Here is a 17,098-nt window from a genome sequence, read left to right on the forward strand (position 1 = left end):
TCAAGGAGATGATATAACGTGGGGGCAGAGTTGGTGTTCAGTAAATATCGGCGACTCCGTGACTCGTGGTGTGTTTGATGAGACAGGAGCCTGATGGCAACTGTCCACCTATGGAATCCTCAAAGCCCGTCAGATCCAGCCCTGTGTGCTCAGGTGCTGCTGACTCCTCATTGCGCTAGTGACGCTCTTCTGGACATTTTCCTTTCTCTGTTGCCACCAGACCTCTCTTTTCAGGATCCCATGATATCAGGATGGCTTCCTACAGTGGTTGCAGAGCGGTGTCGTCTCCATTCCCGGTATGAGTGATTCCACCTGTGAGCTGGAAGGAGGCAGTTAGGTCTCCTTTATTTTATTTCGAAGTCTTTATCGAATTTGCTACAACATTGCTTCTGTTTAATGTTTTGGTCTTTTGGCCACGAGGCTTAGGGATCTTAGTTCCTGGACTAGGAGTTGAACTCTCACCCCCTACACTGGAAGGCAGATTCTTAACCACTGGACCGCCAGAGAAGCCCCTTGGGTCTCCTTTATTTTTGCATCTCCAGACTTGGGCCCTCAAACCCCTACCCCCGTCATAAATGTTGGCTGGAAGAACGGATGGTCAGTGTATCCACTTGCTCAGGCGCTGTGTTTCAGGTGTGGTGTGAACCTGGAGCTGGTGAGTTTCCACAGAGGTGGGCCAACAGGGCTCCCATGGGGTGGGGACCTGGGTTTAGCTGTCAGCTTCTGAAGCACACTCTCATTGCCAGCCATCCCTGGTGGGTGCTCTCTGCAGGCCTCAAAACCATCGACTGGATACACAGATGCCTATGGGTAGCAGGCTGCCTGATTTCAGATGGCAGTGGTGCCGGGGGGCACCTGGAGCCCATGTTTCCCTCGCACATGAGCAGTTCTGTTGGGAGCAGATGTAAACCTTCCCCCTTCCTGGGTAGTAAAAGAATAGAGCTTCTGAAAAGTGATGGAGAAACAAATCAAGCAGGGCTGCGCTATGGAAAACACGCTCTCTCTCTCTCCTCATAAAACAAAACCAGCTTTGCTGTTCCATCTGAATTAGTCACTAGTCAGTGCCAAGGTGACCGGTTTAATGCTTGAGGGAAGAGGTCAGAGTCATAAGGTTACACAGTAAAACTTGGGGGCTAGCCTCTCATCAGAAATAAGGGAGAAAATGACAAGTGCTTTCAGATTTATAGTAAATGGGATGCTAAAATATTCAGCCATTTGGATATTGCTATGTTATCAATCCAATTAACCTTGCTTCTTGTTACCCAGTGTGTTCAGCGATACTGATGTGGTCCAAAGTGATATGAAATGCCCCACTGCTGATGGTGATCTCAGATAAGAGAGAAAATACAGCTCTTGAAGTCCTGAGTTTGGAAGAGCAGTGAATTTCAATTCACAAGTTATGAAGGCAGCGATAACCTGTGATTTGGTTGCAAACGAAGATGGTTTTCATTTTATCAGCAACATAAATTTGTCAAAATCGTCAGCAGGTGGGATTCCGTATTCTGCACAATTAACAGTGATAATGGAAAAAGAGTTTTAGTATTCCACAATTGAAATGACCCCGTTAGTAATGAAACAAAATTGGTGCACTAAAATGTTTTCTTGAAGAAAGGCTTTTTTTTAATTGAATAATGTCCACTGAATTTTTTATGTTTTTTTTCAGTTGCTTTATGAATAGAGAAACAGATGTTTCTCTTACAGCAGCTCTGCTTTCTCACAGTTATATTTTCTTTTCTGTTAAAGGTAAGATGTATAAAGAAATAGGAAATACGAGTCAAGTATATTATTTGTCTGAACATGGCTGTGTTTGAACATTTCCAGAAGTTGATTTTATAAATATTTAACTATTAAAAAAAGACATACAAGAGAGAAATTACCAAAATATCTGGTCACTATTAGGTCTTTAGTTTTATTTCAATTTAATTTATCTCTATCTATTTATCTAATCTTTATATGTAATGGAACATTTCTCATACCTTTCAACATTGGTAACTCTTCTACTAATATGACTGTGGCTGGAATTATTATTAATGCATTTATTTTCAAGGTTCTATGTGAAAAGCTCATTAAAATTTTGGCAAGATAGAACAGAATCCAGAAAAAATTCAATTTGTTAATTCTATTTCAAATAAATTCAATTTAAACTCCAGCTTATCAGCAATCTTGAAGCAACAGCAAGGTGAAAACTTTCAAAAATATTTCTGAAAGTCTACAGAATGTAGGTCTCTGCTTTGGAGGAAAAAGGGAAGTGGTTCCCACTTAGATAGTTTTCAAAGTCACTGGAAAATTGAAAACCCATTTTATTCGTGTTACTTATTTCAAGCTTGGGAAGGAAATGACAAGAGTTCAACCTTTTCTCATATAAAATATTATCCCGTAACTTATAAACCTGACTATTACTACTTATGGAAAATGAGATATTTTCCTGACATGGTTTATAATTTAAGTATACGTGAGAGTCAAAATGATTTGAGATCCTGAGATAAATCATTACAGCTCTGGCTTTAGTGTTAAAAGAAATTTATTGCATTAGGTAGTGGCTTATGAGTCCAGCTTTGAACAACAGAAATGCCAGGGTGTGTTCATGGTGGGAGAAAGAGCTGGAGGATGGAAATGCTTCTCTTCACAACAGTCAGTGAGGAAGACCCAGAGGCTGCCCAGGGGAGGATGTGAGGGGACCTCACCCTCTCTGGGGACAGGCTGGGCACTGTCATAGTGATGTTTCCCACTCATCCCAAGTAAGACATCAACGCCAGCACCTTGTGGGGTGTGGGTGTCTGCAGGGCCCACCTCCTCCTCCCATCCGTGTCCTCAATTTCCCATTCAACAAGGGAATGGGACCGTTTTTTTTTTTTTTTTAATTATTGAAGTTTAGTTGATTTACAATGTTGTGTTCATTTTTTTCCGTAGAACAAAGTGACTCAGTTATACCTATGTGTACTTTTCATATTCCTTCCCATGATGGTGTATCACGGTATTGAGGGCAGTTCCCTGTGCTCCACAGTAGGACCTGTTGTTTATCCATTCTGTGTACACTAGTTTGCTTCCGCTAATCCCAAACTCCCAGTCCACTCCTCCCCTACTGCCCCTTGGCAAACACAAGTCTGTTCTCTATGTCTATGGGTCTGTTTTTGTTTCAGTTGATTTGTGTCATATTTTGGATTCCACATGTAAGTAATATCATATGGCATTTGCGTCTCTCTTTCTGACTTACCTCACTTAGTATGATAACCTCTAGGTCTATCCATGTTGCTGCAAATGGCATTATTTCATTCTTTTTTGTGCTGAATATATATATTCACATATTCTTTATTCATTCATCTTCTTTATCCATTGAAAAAAGCCTAAATGTCTTACAGAGCCAAGAACCTTAACTATGGGAATATAGAAGTGTAGTAAAAGAGAGATTCCTTGCCAATAGGAGCTCGCAGCAGAGACAGAGAAAGAATGCAGATGAAATAAATCAGTAACACAAGGTGGCATGTGGCAAATACATGAATGATAAAGATCTGAAAGACTACAGGAATGAAGGAAAAGAACCAGAAGAGACAGGAGGAGACAGCAGAAGTTAGCCAGTAGATAGGGGTCAGATGTCTAATAGAAAACCTTTTACCTGCAATATAATGACACCATCAATCGGGGGTGGGAGTTAGCTGCTTATACTACAGATTCTAAATCTTTTATTCCCTTCCTATTCTGCCCTATTCAACACCTGGCCAAAATGGCACTCTGTAAACATTTGCTAAGTAACTGTAGACTGAACACCTGAACGGGACAGCTGACAGCGGACGAGGGGTCATACTGGCTGGGGACTGGAGAGACAAAGTGGGCATGGGGGCAGGAGGCTTTCTAAGCAGAGGGGACCCCAAGAAGACCGGGGTGTAAGAGAGCTGCAGAATGTTGCTGGGGCGGGGGAGAGAGCTGTGGGACGGGAGGGAGGCAAGGAGAGGAAGTTAGAAACTCAGGCCAGATGGTGGAGGGTCATGACTCCCTTTGTCACCTGGTTCAAAGGTGACAGGACTGGCTGTGACCTGTCATCCCCTCCCCAGAGCTCCCCTAATGCCCAGAGTTGGCCTGGAGCCCCTCAGCACCTGGGCTCCCCTCCTCCTGCACCCATCTGGGCTGGCCACGTGTTATTCACTGGCTCATCCTCCTCCAGGTGAGATGTGTACCTCTGTGGGCAGAGATTTAGATACTATTCACCTTTGAAGTCTCAGCACCAACAAACAGCTGTTGAGAGGCCCAGTGCAAACCAGCAGTGGGTCCCCTGGACATGTCTGAAAGAGGAAAGGGGTGTGATGGGAGGTGTGCTTCCAGAGGGTTTAGTGGAGAGAGGAGACAGGAGACAGGACATCTGGTGTGAAAATAACCTTGAAGGTGGACATCCATACAGCAACTTGGCAGGAACTAAGGCTGAACTGATGTGGGCTGAGGGCTGATTGAAGTGGGCAAGATGATGCTGGTTGCATTGGAGGAAGAAACAACTCAATCAATGGCTGACAGCAAGTGAAAAGAGGCCAGGGGATAAGGCCCGGACAGACAGTCTGAGCAGGAGAGAGGCAGTTTGTTGTTGTTCAGTGCTAAGCCATGTCTGATTCTTTGCAACCCATGGACTCTAGCCCACCAGGCTCCTCTGTCCATGGGATTCTCCAGGCAAAGTGGGTTTCTATTTCCTCCTCCAGGGTGATCTTCCCGACCCAAGGATCGAACCTGTGTCTCCTGCATTGCAGGCGGATTCTTTACCACTGAGCCACCTGCAAAGCTCAATGGGGGAGACAGAAGAGCAACAAAAAGAAGCTAAGAGGAACTGGGTATCTGAAGAGAGAAGCTGGTGAAGGAAGGGCTCAAGGCTGGAGTGGTGGGGGGTGATGAGCAGTCTGATAGAAGGCAATGCCCATTAGCAGATGCGTCTGGAGGGGTGGGTGGTCTGGGTGGAAGGACAGGAACAAGGACAGGGTGTCCTGCATATACTACATCAGAGCATCAAGCGTGGAGAGCAGGGGTTCTCCAGCCCTTCCTTGCAGAAGCAGCCCAAAGTGCAATCCCAACCCCGACTTCAGATTCCTGCTGTGATGAATGCTGTCTTCCCCAGTCAATAGAGAAAGCAAGGCTCATGATGGTCTTTGTGTCTAACAGGGAACAATAAATAACTGTAATTTCCGAGAGTTTGTTTCTCTTAAGGGAACAGGCACCAGCACTGCTAAGCCTGTATCATTGGTTTGTTTTGAGTTCTGCTGGAAAATAGTGCAGAGACGACCTACTGGGTTTATTTTTAGTTCTTGCGGGAATGAATGACCATCCGCTGTGGTTTAATGATTGTTTGAGTATCCCTCTTGGTAGCAACCTGCAAAATCGATCTATGGTTAGCACAGCTTAGCTGTTCAAAAGTAATCATTTTAACTCCTATTTCAGGAGATGGGGGAGCAATGGGCTGACATCTGGAAAGGGTCGCTAGTCCAAAGGCACAGACTGCGGAGGTCTCAGCCATGCTGAGGAGTCAGCTGGTTGTGGACCTTGGGAGGGGCAGGCATCCTGTCTGCTGTTCAATTTGTCCTTCTGTGAAATGGGACGCTGCCTTTCCTCTGTTCCCCTCACAAAGAAAACACAATGACCCTAAAAGAGGGGCCTTTCTGTCCAGACCCCAAAAAGAAAGGCATGGAACTACATGAACTGACCTAGAAAGATGTCCAGGATCAGTTCAGTTCGGTTCAGTCGCTCAGTCGTGTCCGACTCTTTGTGACCCCATGGACCGCAGCACACCAGGCCTCCCTGTCCATCACCAACTCCCGGAGTCCACCCAAACCCATGTCCATTGAGTCGATGATGCCATCCAACCATCTCATCCTATGTTGTCCCCTTCTCCTCCTGCCCTCAATCTTTCCCAGAATCAGGGTCTTTTCAAATGAGTCAGCTCTTCGCATGAGGTGGCCAAAGTATTGGAGTTTCAGCTTCAGCATCAGTCCTTCCAATGAACACCCAGAACTGATTTCCTTTAGGATGGACTGGTTGGATCTCCTTGCAGTCCAAGGGGCTCTCAGGAGTCTTCTCCAACACCACAGTTCACAAGCATCAATTCTTTGGCACTCAGCTTTCTTTATAGTCCAACTCTCATGTCCATACATGACTACTGGAAAAACCATAACCTTGACTAGATGGACCTTTGTTGGCAAAGTAATGTCTTTGCTTTTTAATATGCTATCTAGGTCGGTCATAACTTCCCTTCAATAACTAGGGGTAAAAGATATATATATCTTATATATATACATGGTGGTGGTTTATTTGCTAAGTCATGTCTGGCTCTTGATACCCCATGGACTGTAGCCCACCAGGCTTGTCTGTCCATGGGGTTTCCCAGGCAAGAATTGTAGTGGGTTGCCATTTCCTTCTTCAAGGGATCTTCTCAACCCAGGGATCAAACCCAGGCCTCTTGCATTGCAGGTGGATTCTTTACTGACTGAGCCACCAGGGGAACATACAGTGTATAATACACATATATATTGTGTATTATATGTGTGTATATCTATATATACGCATATGTTATGATCCACTTTTATTAAGTAATGGTAATTATTACGTAGATATTCACATAGGCATTAAAACTTAAGGAAATCCACAAAAAATAATTACATTATTTTTGGGGTATGTGATTACAGGAGACATTTGCTTTTACTTCTTATAATTTTTTACCGTTTGTATTTTTACAAGCTTGCATTTCTTTCAGAATCAGAAAAAAATTTATGATGCAAGTATAAATAGATCAATGAAGAAGCTTCTCGGCCTGTGGAAGCCCATTTTGGTCCTGCGATCAATGGATACTCTTAACCACAGGCTTCATCATCTCTGGAAAAACTCTGAGGCAGCTAGGGTTGCAAGACCTCAAATGGCCTTTCCCCTGGACAATTTACTTCTAAAGTTCTTATTTCTTATCCTAGGGCTCGAATGCCAACTGGCTGCCAGAGTCACGCTGATGTCAGCTCACGCCAGATGCCTGCGAACAAATGGAGTTTGTCAAAATTTTAAAACCCATGATGTTCTCTGATGGAAGTAATGTCTCCTCCCCAGGACCAAGTTAAGTATTTAGAAAAACACATTTCCTTGCTTAAATGTGGCTGGAGAGCAATTTTTTTTTTTAATGCCAGGAGATTTAAAAATGAAGATTTGGCAAAATTTGTGTTTCTCCAAACAGGAGTTAAAAACCAGGGCAGTGACAGGCATGTGTTCGGATCCCCAGGACCCTATTCTGAAGGGCACTGTGGTTCTCGTTTGAGCCAACTCAAGGTCTGTGTTGTGTGTTGTCTGGGTCTATTGTGATCTGGGGTACAATTATGATGAGCAGGGTGAAATTAGCACAGTTTTGTTTGTCAATTACTGCTGACCAAAGTGAATTCTGATGTGTGGTTACTGGGCTGTAACTTTTAAGATATTGGGAGGATGATAAAAACACACATTCATAATACTCTCGGGGTGGATGCGGATGCACTGTGAAGGAGAGACAGGAAACTCCCTCTTGAAACTCCATGCCCGGTTTACTCTGTTAAAGTACCAGTGGAATCTATCTCTTCACCTTGGTTCCTGGTACTTAAACTTCCTGCCTCTCTTATGCTTCTGCTCACTTTGACTCACAGAGAAATGCTGCAAAAAATTTTATGATGTTCATGTCATTCTTAGACTCTGAAAGTTTGATGCTGACTTGATAGTTGAATGACATCTTGAAAGTCTCGAGGACCTTTACAAAGCACTAGTAAAAGCTGGTGATCACCACAAGAATGAGAGAGAAATGTTCCACTTTATACTAGGCTAAATCAAATCCCTTATGATTATACAGTAGAAGTGAGAAATAGATTCAAGGGATAAGATCTGATAGACAGAGTGCCTGAAGAACTATGGATGGAGGTTCGTGACATTGTTCAGGAGGCAGTGATCAACACCATCCCCAAGAAAAAGAAATGCAAAAAAGCAAAATGATTGTCTAAGGAGGCCTTACAGATAGCTGTGACAGGAAGAGAAGTGAAAGGCAAAGGAGAAAAGGAAAGATATACCCATTTGAATGCAGAGTTCCAAAGAATAGCAAGGAAGGATAAGAAAGCCTTCCTCAGTGATCAATGCAAAGAAATAGAGGGAAACAATAGAATGGGAAAGACTAGAGATCTCTTCAAGAAAATTAGAGATACCAAGGGAATATTTCATGCAAAGATGGGCTTAAAAAAGGACAGAAATGGCATGGACCTAACAGAAGCAGAAGATATTAAGGAGAGATGGCAAGAATACACAGAAGAACTATAAAAAGTGATCTTCATGACCAAGATAACCACAATGATGTGATCACTCACCTAGAGCAAACATTCTACCATGCAAAGTCAAGTGATCCTTAGGAAGTATTACTATGAACAAAGCTAGTGAAGGTGATGGAATTCTAGTTGAGCTATTTCAAATCCTAAAAGATGATGCTGTGAAAGTGCTGCACTCAACATGCCAGCAAATTTGGAAAACTCAGCAGTGGCCACAGGACTGGAAAAGGTCAGTTTTCATTCCAACCCCAAAGAAAGGCAATGCTAAAGAATGCTCAAACTACTGCACAATTGCACTCATCTCACACACTAGCAAAGTAATGCTCAAAATTCTCCAAGCCAGGCTTCAACAGTACATGAACCATGAACTTCCAGATGTTTGAGCTGGATTTAGAAAAGGCAGAGGAACCAGAGATCAAATTGCCAGCATCTGCTGGATCATGGAAAAAGCAAGAGAGTTCCAGAAAAACATCTACTTCTGCTTTATTGACTATGCCAAAGCCTTTGACTGTGTGGATCACAACAAACTATAGAAAATTCTTCAAGAGATGGGAATATCAAACCACCTGACCTCCCTCCTGAGAAATCAGTATGCAAGTCAAGAAGCAACAGTTAGAACTGGATATGGAACAAAGGACTGGTTCCAGATAGGGAAAGGAGTACATCAAGGCTGTGTATTGTCAACCTACTTATTTAAGTTATATGCAGAGTACATCATGAGAAACGCTGGGCTGGATGAAGCAGAAGCTGGAATCAAGATTGCCAGGAGAAATATCAATAACCTCAGATATGCAGACACCTCCCTTATGACAGAGAGTGAAGAACTAAAGAACCTCTTGATGAAAGCAAAAGAGGAGAGTGAAAAAGTTGGTTTAATGCTCAACATTCGGAAAACTAAGACCATGGCATCCGGTCCCATCACTTCGTGGCAAATAGATGGGGAAACAGGGGAAACAGTGAGAGACTTTATTTTTCTGGGCTCCAAAATCACTGCAGATGGTGATTGAAGTCATGAAATTAAAAGACACTTTCCTTGGAAGGAAAGCTATGACCAACTTCGACAGCATATTAAAAAGTAGAGACATTACTTTGCCAACAAAGTTCCATGTAGTCAAACTATGGATTTTCCAGTAGTCATGTATAGACATGAGAGTTGGACTATAAAGAAAGCTGAGCACCAAAGAATTGATGTATTTGAACTATGGTGTTGAAGAAGACTCTTGAGAGTCCCTTGGACTGCAAGGAGATCCAATCAGTGCATCCTAAAGGAAATCAGTCCTGAATATTCATTGGAAGGACTGATGCTGAAGCTGAAACTCCAGTACTTTGGCTACCTGCTGTGAAGAACCAACTCATTTGAAAAGACCCTGATTCTGGGAAAGATTGAGGGTGGGAGAAGGGGATGACAGAGGATGAGATGGTTGGATGGCATCATTGAATCAAAGGACATGAATTTGAGTAAGCTCTGGGAATTGGCAATGGATAGGAAAGCCTGGCATTCTGCAGTCCTTGGGGTGGCAAAGAGTCATACATGACTGAGCAACTGAACTGAAAGTGTGAATTATTTACAGAACACGTTTCTGGTGGCCCAGTGGTAAAGAATCCACCTGCCAACACAAGAGAAGCAGGAGACATCGGTTTGATCCCTGGGTCAGGAAGATCCCCTGGACAAGGAAACAGCAACCCAGCCTAGTACTCTTGCCAGGGAGGTCCCATGAACAGAGGAGCCTGGAGGGCTACAGTCCATGGGGTCACAAAAGAGTCAGACAGGGCTTAGCAACTAAATACCACACAGTTTAAAAAGTAGGTGGACATCTCTCTCCATACCCCAATTCCAAACAAAGCGGACTGTCAAAGCATCGGGCCTTGTAGCACAGAGCCACCAACAGATCTGCCGTCTTGGTCCAGAGGCCTGCTTGATACAGAGGTGATTTGCAACATATCAGATGAGCATGACAAAGGATGTCATTGGGTTCACAGAGACTGAGATTCAAAACTGAGGGACTTGCCACACACCTCACAATCAGTTATTATCTGACCAGGAATGGAATACCTTTACTGATCAGCCAGATCTTCTTCTGCTGCGTCACACCACCTGTTTACCAGGGGAGTGACTTGTTACCCCTCTGGGACTGGCACTTCACAAGGCCTCCTGATGCTGACTGTGGGAATTTCAGGCTTCAAAGCGGAATTGCACAGGGAGCTATCTGGGCTTGCTGACCTACTGGAGCTCTTCTAAATCCCTGCCCTGCAAAATTATTCTGCTTATATTGCTTCCCTTTGGAACACCATGGCTCGCTTTTCAGCAAGGCTGGACTTGACTGAGACTCATGCACATGGGCCGCCAGAGACAGAGAATACACACTCAGTTTTCCTTGATTAATTGGTGAGAAGGTGCAGTGCTGTGTATGCGGCCTTTATTCTGTCTCAAGGATACCTTTCCACATCATCAGCAATGCTTGTTCTAGGCAGTGATGTATCAGAGTTGACTCTTGTTTAATCACGAAAGCCCAACTCTGTATCTCCCTCCAACTCTGGTTCAGCGACTTCAATGGGTACCTTTTTTAAATTTAATTTTTATTAACCCTGTTTTAAATTTTTCAAGATCTAGTTTAAAGACTCATAAAGCTCTCCAAGGCTATTGGAAGAATATCTATCCCCAGTTTCTTCTGCCTATTTCTTGGATTCCAGACACAACTATTTTCAACAGCCTGTTAGTAAAGCATGGTACTTCTCACCATCCTTTCCGTTTTTACCTGCATTTATTCACTTCTCACTATAGTAGAGGAAAATTTACCTCTCTTTCATCATCCCTCCTATCATAAGCATCCATAGAAGCATAACCACCTATTTACCCAACGTAGTTAAATAATTACTTGCGTAGATGAATACTCACCTTTTGTACTATGATCACATAATTCAATGAGTATCTTGAAATCACAGGTGGAGAGAATACTTATATCACGTCAACAAAAGAGTGAAAAACAGGGATTTTTTTTCCCTTGAAGAGCATGTTTACTAGCACATGATTGGTCCCAAGAATGCATTTTTTCCCCTTGAGCAAGAAACTTTATTCATTTGGTAAATCATTACCAGCTTGTTCTTGATATCTGGTAAAGACGCAATCAAAGTTCCTAAAGGAATGAATGAATGGGCCCTTTCTGGATATATTCAGCACTCCATGCTGGTTTCTGAGACTCAGTTGGGCATGAACCTATGCTAATTTTGTATCTTCCATCCCTTTTCATCTTGTACTCATCTTGGTCTCTCCACAGCCAGTTCAGGATGTGGGTGCTTTCCTATAGATGTCTTTCCAGTGTCCCTTTTTCAGGCAAAAGAAAAAAATCAAACATTCCCTCTACTGAAATAAGGAAGCATGATTTAATTGTCAGAAAACGTGACTTTGACTAAATAAAATGAGGGAAAACATTTTTATGTATTACAGGTTATTTTTATTTTTAAATAAAAGCAGAAGCAAATCCCAAGTGGAAGAGTTAAGCTATCTGGCATAGTCTCAGTATGCTGCCTCTCTGATTATGAGCTCCAGAAATTATAAAGAATCGCTTTTAAAATTGATGTTCAAATTCAATATGACTGTGCTTTGCATCTTGTTCCAGTAGAGTCTCTTGTTGGTTTGCTTGTCTGGAGCCAAGCAGCAATTTTTGCTTTGGAAATTCCTGTGAATATTTATATTGTTGGCTCTCTAAGCTGCAGGGAATTTAAGAGGCTTAGAAGAATTTTGCAAAATTTTGAAAGCAGGGAGTCACTGTAATACTATGACTAGGCATACATTTGTATCAGAGTTGAAATCATGTGCGCACTTTCTACTACTCTTTTAGACCTGAACTCACATGGCCTTTTGAAATGTTTCTGAAGTAATTAGACATGGTGATTTCTACTTACTCAAAGTGTTCTCTTCCTGACCATCTGCACTGGTTTGCTAAACTCCTACTGATAAAGGCTGAGTTTGGTTTTTGATTTTCATACATACTTGTCAAAATTAGGCAAAAGAAATAAGTATAGACCAGATATTACCTCCCATGTAGCTTAGCCTCAAAATTCTGTTGTTCTTGGTTGAATATTACAAGATGAATATTGATTGAAGGGAGCTGAGGATAAAAGTTTTCATACTACATAGTCTATTACTTTGTCAACAAAGGTCCATATAGTCAAAAGTATGGTTTTTCCAGTAGTCATGTATGGATAGGAGAGTTGGACCATAAAGAAAGCTGAGCATCGAAGAATTAATGCTTTTGAGCTATGGAGCTGCAGAAGATTCTTGAGAGTCCTCAGGACAGCAAGGAGATCAAACCAGTCCAACCTAAAGGAAATCAACCCTGAATATTCATTGGAAGGACTTATGTCTGATGCTGAAGCTCCAATACTTTGGTCACCTGATGAGAGGAGTCAACTCATTGGAAAAGACCCTGGTGCTGGGTGAGATTGACTGCAGGAGGAGAAGGGGGCAACAGAGGATGAAATGGTTGGACAGCATCATTGACTCAATGGACATGTCTTTCACTATCAGGAGATAGTGAAAGACAGGGAATCCTGGTGCTGCAGTCCATGGGGTTGCAAAGAGTCGGACACAACTAAGTGACTGAACAACAATTCCATTTATATAAAGTTCAAAACCAGGCCAAACTAACTATGGTCTTAGAAGTCCGCATAGCGGTTACCCTTTTGGAGACAGGGACAGAAGTGACTGAAGAAGCTTCCTGGAGTGCAGGTAATTCTCTGTTTCTTGCTGTGTTTTCTGGTTATACAGGTGTTCTCACTTTATAAAATATATATATATTTATATGGAAATGTTCATATCATTAGTTCAAACTAATGATATAGGCACATTTCCATATGTAACTTACATTTCAATACAGAGTCTACTTTTACAGAAGTCTAGTTGTTCCCTGATTTTCTTTGAGATTCCAAAAACTTCGAAGACAGATTCTAAGTGGGTAAGATTGGCTTCCAAAAGGGTGTCACTGCAAGTAACCAGTGACTGAGAGGGAGACGGAATTCCTGCACAGAAAGACCTGGTCTTAGCTCATGGACTCGGCCATCTGACTCCATGAAAGAAAAGCTTGCGCTCTGTGTGGATCAGCAATTTTTTTCAAGGGATAGCTTCATGCTTCCCCATACATGGGGTTGTTTGTGAATGTGTGTGTGTGTGCTAAGTCGCTTCAGTCGTGTGACTCTGTCAACCCACGGTCTGTAGCCCGCCACACTCCTGTCCATGGGATTCTCCAGACAAGAATACTGGCGTGGGTTGCCATGCCCTCCTCCAGGGGATCTTCCTGACCCAGGGATCAAACCCGCATGTCTTATGCCTCCTGCCTTGGCAGGCGGGTTCTTTACCACTCGTGCCACCTGGGAAGCCCTTTTTTGTCATTAAGAATCCAATATTGCCTTTCCACTCTTTAAAGTATGGTTGGGAAGTAAGAATGACATTTAGAGGTCATATGGATAGCTCTGTGGCAGCTTCAGAGGCTCCTGTTCCGGCGTCTTTTCACCCCATCCTAAAATCGCTCAGGATCGCTGAGCTAATTAGAAGTGGCCAGCGAGCATTTAGTCAATAAGCAGCTTGGCTCAGCAGATGGTTAATGCAATGCCAGATCAATAGGAACTCTGAAATTATTTCTTCATTTCCTTCTATGGCCAGCAGACATTCATGAAAGACAGAATGTCAGCCTTCAGTCAAGGAAGCCTGAAATGTTTCATTTATTCTGACTCAAGACATGGAGAGGGAGCAACCATAAACCATTCCAAGATCCTTAGGGATGTGATGTTAGATTTTCATTTTCAAATGGAATAGGCTCAGAGGAGGTTTGGCAAAAAAAAAAAAAAAAAAAAAAAAAAAGCACTCAGCTTTCTCAACCAAAGTCCTTTTTTTTTTTTTCTTTTCCTGGAGAGAGCCTTAAAAATGAGAACCGTGCTGCTATTTAGAACTATTAGCTGAATATGCAGCTTTTAGGAAATGATAGGTAGTTTCTTTCATCATCTTACATACTCAAAGAAAAATGAAAAGAATATTGGAAGACAGGAGGAAACATTTTGGAGGAAAGATATTAACAGTATTAACATTTTTCTTCATGTGACCTTCTGATAATTCATACTGATGGCTATTTGGTTTCAAGTTCAGGACTGAATCAGGATGAAATGAAACTCCTTTCAGTACGGTGTGACCTACAAGAAGCCTTTCAGCCCCGCTGTTCACCACCACCTGGCTGCAAGGGCTTCCAGCCTCGAGCAAGCGACAGAGCAGTACTAACTGGGGATAATCCACTTCCTAAAACTAATAACTCCTCCAGCCAGTTAGGGGAGCCAGGTAGATGGATGATGGCTGTCTTGACTTTTGAGAAGTGAGGAGGCCTAGCTTTATGGAGTATTGGATTTCTTTCATTTCTATGATTAACCTCAAACTGATCACCGAAGCCGATGTCTGGCCCTCATGGGCCAAGAGCTCTGTTTCTGAAAGTCACATGTGGAAAGACGTCTCTACCTCGGGAGCGATTCATGCTCTACTTATTTTCTTGGAACCTCCTGCCTCCTGGCCGCCCGGCAACATCTCCCGAGGGGAAAGCAATCTGGAACCAGAGAGTGGTTTATTTTTTTGTTATTTTTTTTTAAAGGAAAATAAAAGATTACAACATTTTTCTATCTCTGAAGATAAAAGTAAATCCAATTGCGATGTCATCCATCCAGGAAAAATGAAACGACAGATCTATCATTTTGTCCAAAATTCCCAGGTGTGCTTGTTTTTTTCCCCCTGCCCTAGAGGTTTTTATTTTCACGTTCTCTGTACAATTGCGATGGAATATTTACTCACCTGGAATGAATTCTCGGCATTTCCCATCTGTTTGTTTTTCCCAAATTATTCAAGATAGCGGAATGGTATGTTCCAGCAAAGGGATGGTCTTCTGTGGTGATCGGCGAGTTTTCAGAAATGTGCAGTCACGTGAGTAACTGGATCCCACACATCTGTCAGGATCACAGGTCTCCCTCTGGGGAAGGCAGGCCTCCCTGGGAGGGTTGAGCCCCAAGACTTCACAGCTGCTTGTTTATCTTCTACGGTTTTCCCAGCTCCCTTCCTGTGACCTCCTGCACTTGGGACAGATTTCAATTATAGCAAATATTGTATTCCTATGCATAAGCTTTTTCTGTGCCAACCACATTTTCTCACACTTCTCCTAGCTAGTTCTTTTTCTAAAAAGCCAAAAAAAAATTTAATGCAAATTTTAAAGGTTATCTTACACTTACAGTTATTACAAAATATTGACTCTGTTCTCCGCGTTGTGCAAAACATCCTTGAGCTCATCTTGCACCCAGTAATTTGTGCCTCCTTCTCTCTCAGCCCTATCCTGGCCCTCCCCCTTCTCTCCACCGGTAACCACCAGTTTGTTCTCTAGATCTGTGGGTCTGTGTTTTTGGTTATATTTACTAGTTTGCTGTATTTTTTAGATTCCACAAAGAAGTGATATCACACAGTATTGGTCTTTTACCATCTGATTTATTGCATGTAGTAAAATGCTCTCCAAGTCCATCCGTGTACCTGCAAATGGCAAAATTTCATTCTTTTTTAATGACTGAGTAGTATTATGTTGTATGTATACAAACCACAGCTGTTTTTCTTTTAATTCTGCTGCTCTGAGTCTTAGTTGCAGTATGTGGGATCTAGTTCCCTGATCAGAGATGGAACCAGACCAACCCCCTGCACTGGGAGCATGGAGTCCTAGCTATGAACACTGGGGTGTATTTATTTTTTTGAATTAGTGTTTTTGGTTGTTTTGGATATATATATCCAGGAGTGGAATTGCTGGGTCATATGGTAGTTCTATGGAGAAGGCAATGGCACCCCACTCCAGTACTCTTGCCTGGAAAATCCCATGGACAGAGGAGCCTGGAAGGCTGCAGTCCATGGGGTCGCTGAGGGTCGGGCACGACTGAGCGACTTCACTTTCACTTTTCACTTTCATACATTGGAGAAGGAAATGGCAACCCACTCCAGTGTTCTTGCCTGGAGGATCCCAGGGACAGGGGAGCCTGGTGGGCTACTGTCTACGGGGTCGCACAGAGTCGGACACGACTGAAGTGACTTAGCAGCAGCAGCAGCATGATAGTTCTGTTTAGTTTTGTGAGAAACTTCCATACTGTTTCTTGCAGTGGCTGTACCAGTTTACATTCCCACCAACAGCATACAAGGGTTCTCCTTTTGCTGCACCCTCTCCAACATTTGTTACATGTGTTCTTCTTGATGATGGCCATTCTGACAGGCACGAGGTGACATCCCCTTGTGGGTTTTGATTTGCATTTCCCTTTTGATGAGCGATGTTGATCATCTGTTCATGTGCCTGTTGGGCATCTGTATGTCCTCTTGATAGATCTTGATTAGAGCAAAGACTGTGGTCCTACGTACAGGCCTTTTTCTGTGTCCTGATCACATTCTCTCACACGTCCCCCAGCTAATTCTTTGTTAAGTCCAGTTCTTTGCTTAAATATCGTGTCCTTTCGAAGCCTGTCTTGACCTCTCTCTGGGAAACTGAATTCATGGATCCTGTTCTCTTAGGAAACTCTCCCTTAGCGTTTCCTTCACAGGGCTAACTCTGTACATGCCTTTGCACTTAATTGATTTTGCCTATCTCCTGACCTAGAATGAAAGGACCATGAATTCTCAGCCTCGGCCTCTTAGTCTACTGCCCCATTGAGGGACTGGCATGGTGCCCGTGATGTGGCAGACACTTGGCAAATATTTGCAGATACTTAATTTTCCTCTATCACTTACATGAAGGCTGTACTTCCCGGACAAGCCAACA

The sequence above is a fragment of the Capra hircus genome, chromosome 24 (assembly GCF_001704415.2).
Source record: "Capra hircus breed San Clemente chromosome 24, ASM170441v1, whole genome shotgun sequence".
NCBI classification, from domain to species: domain Eukaryota; kingdom Metazoa; phylum Chordata; class Mammalia; order Artiodactyla; family Bovidae; genus Capra; species Capra hircus.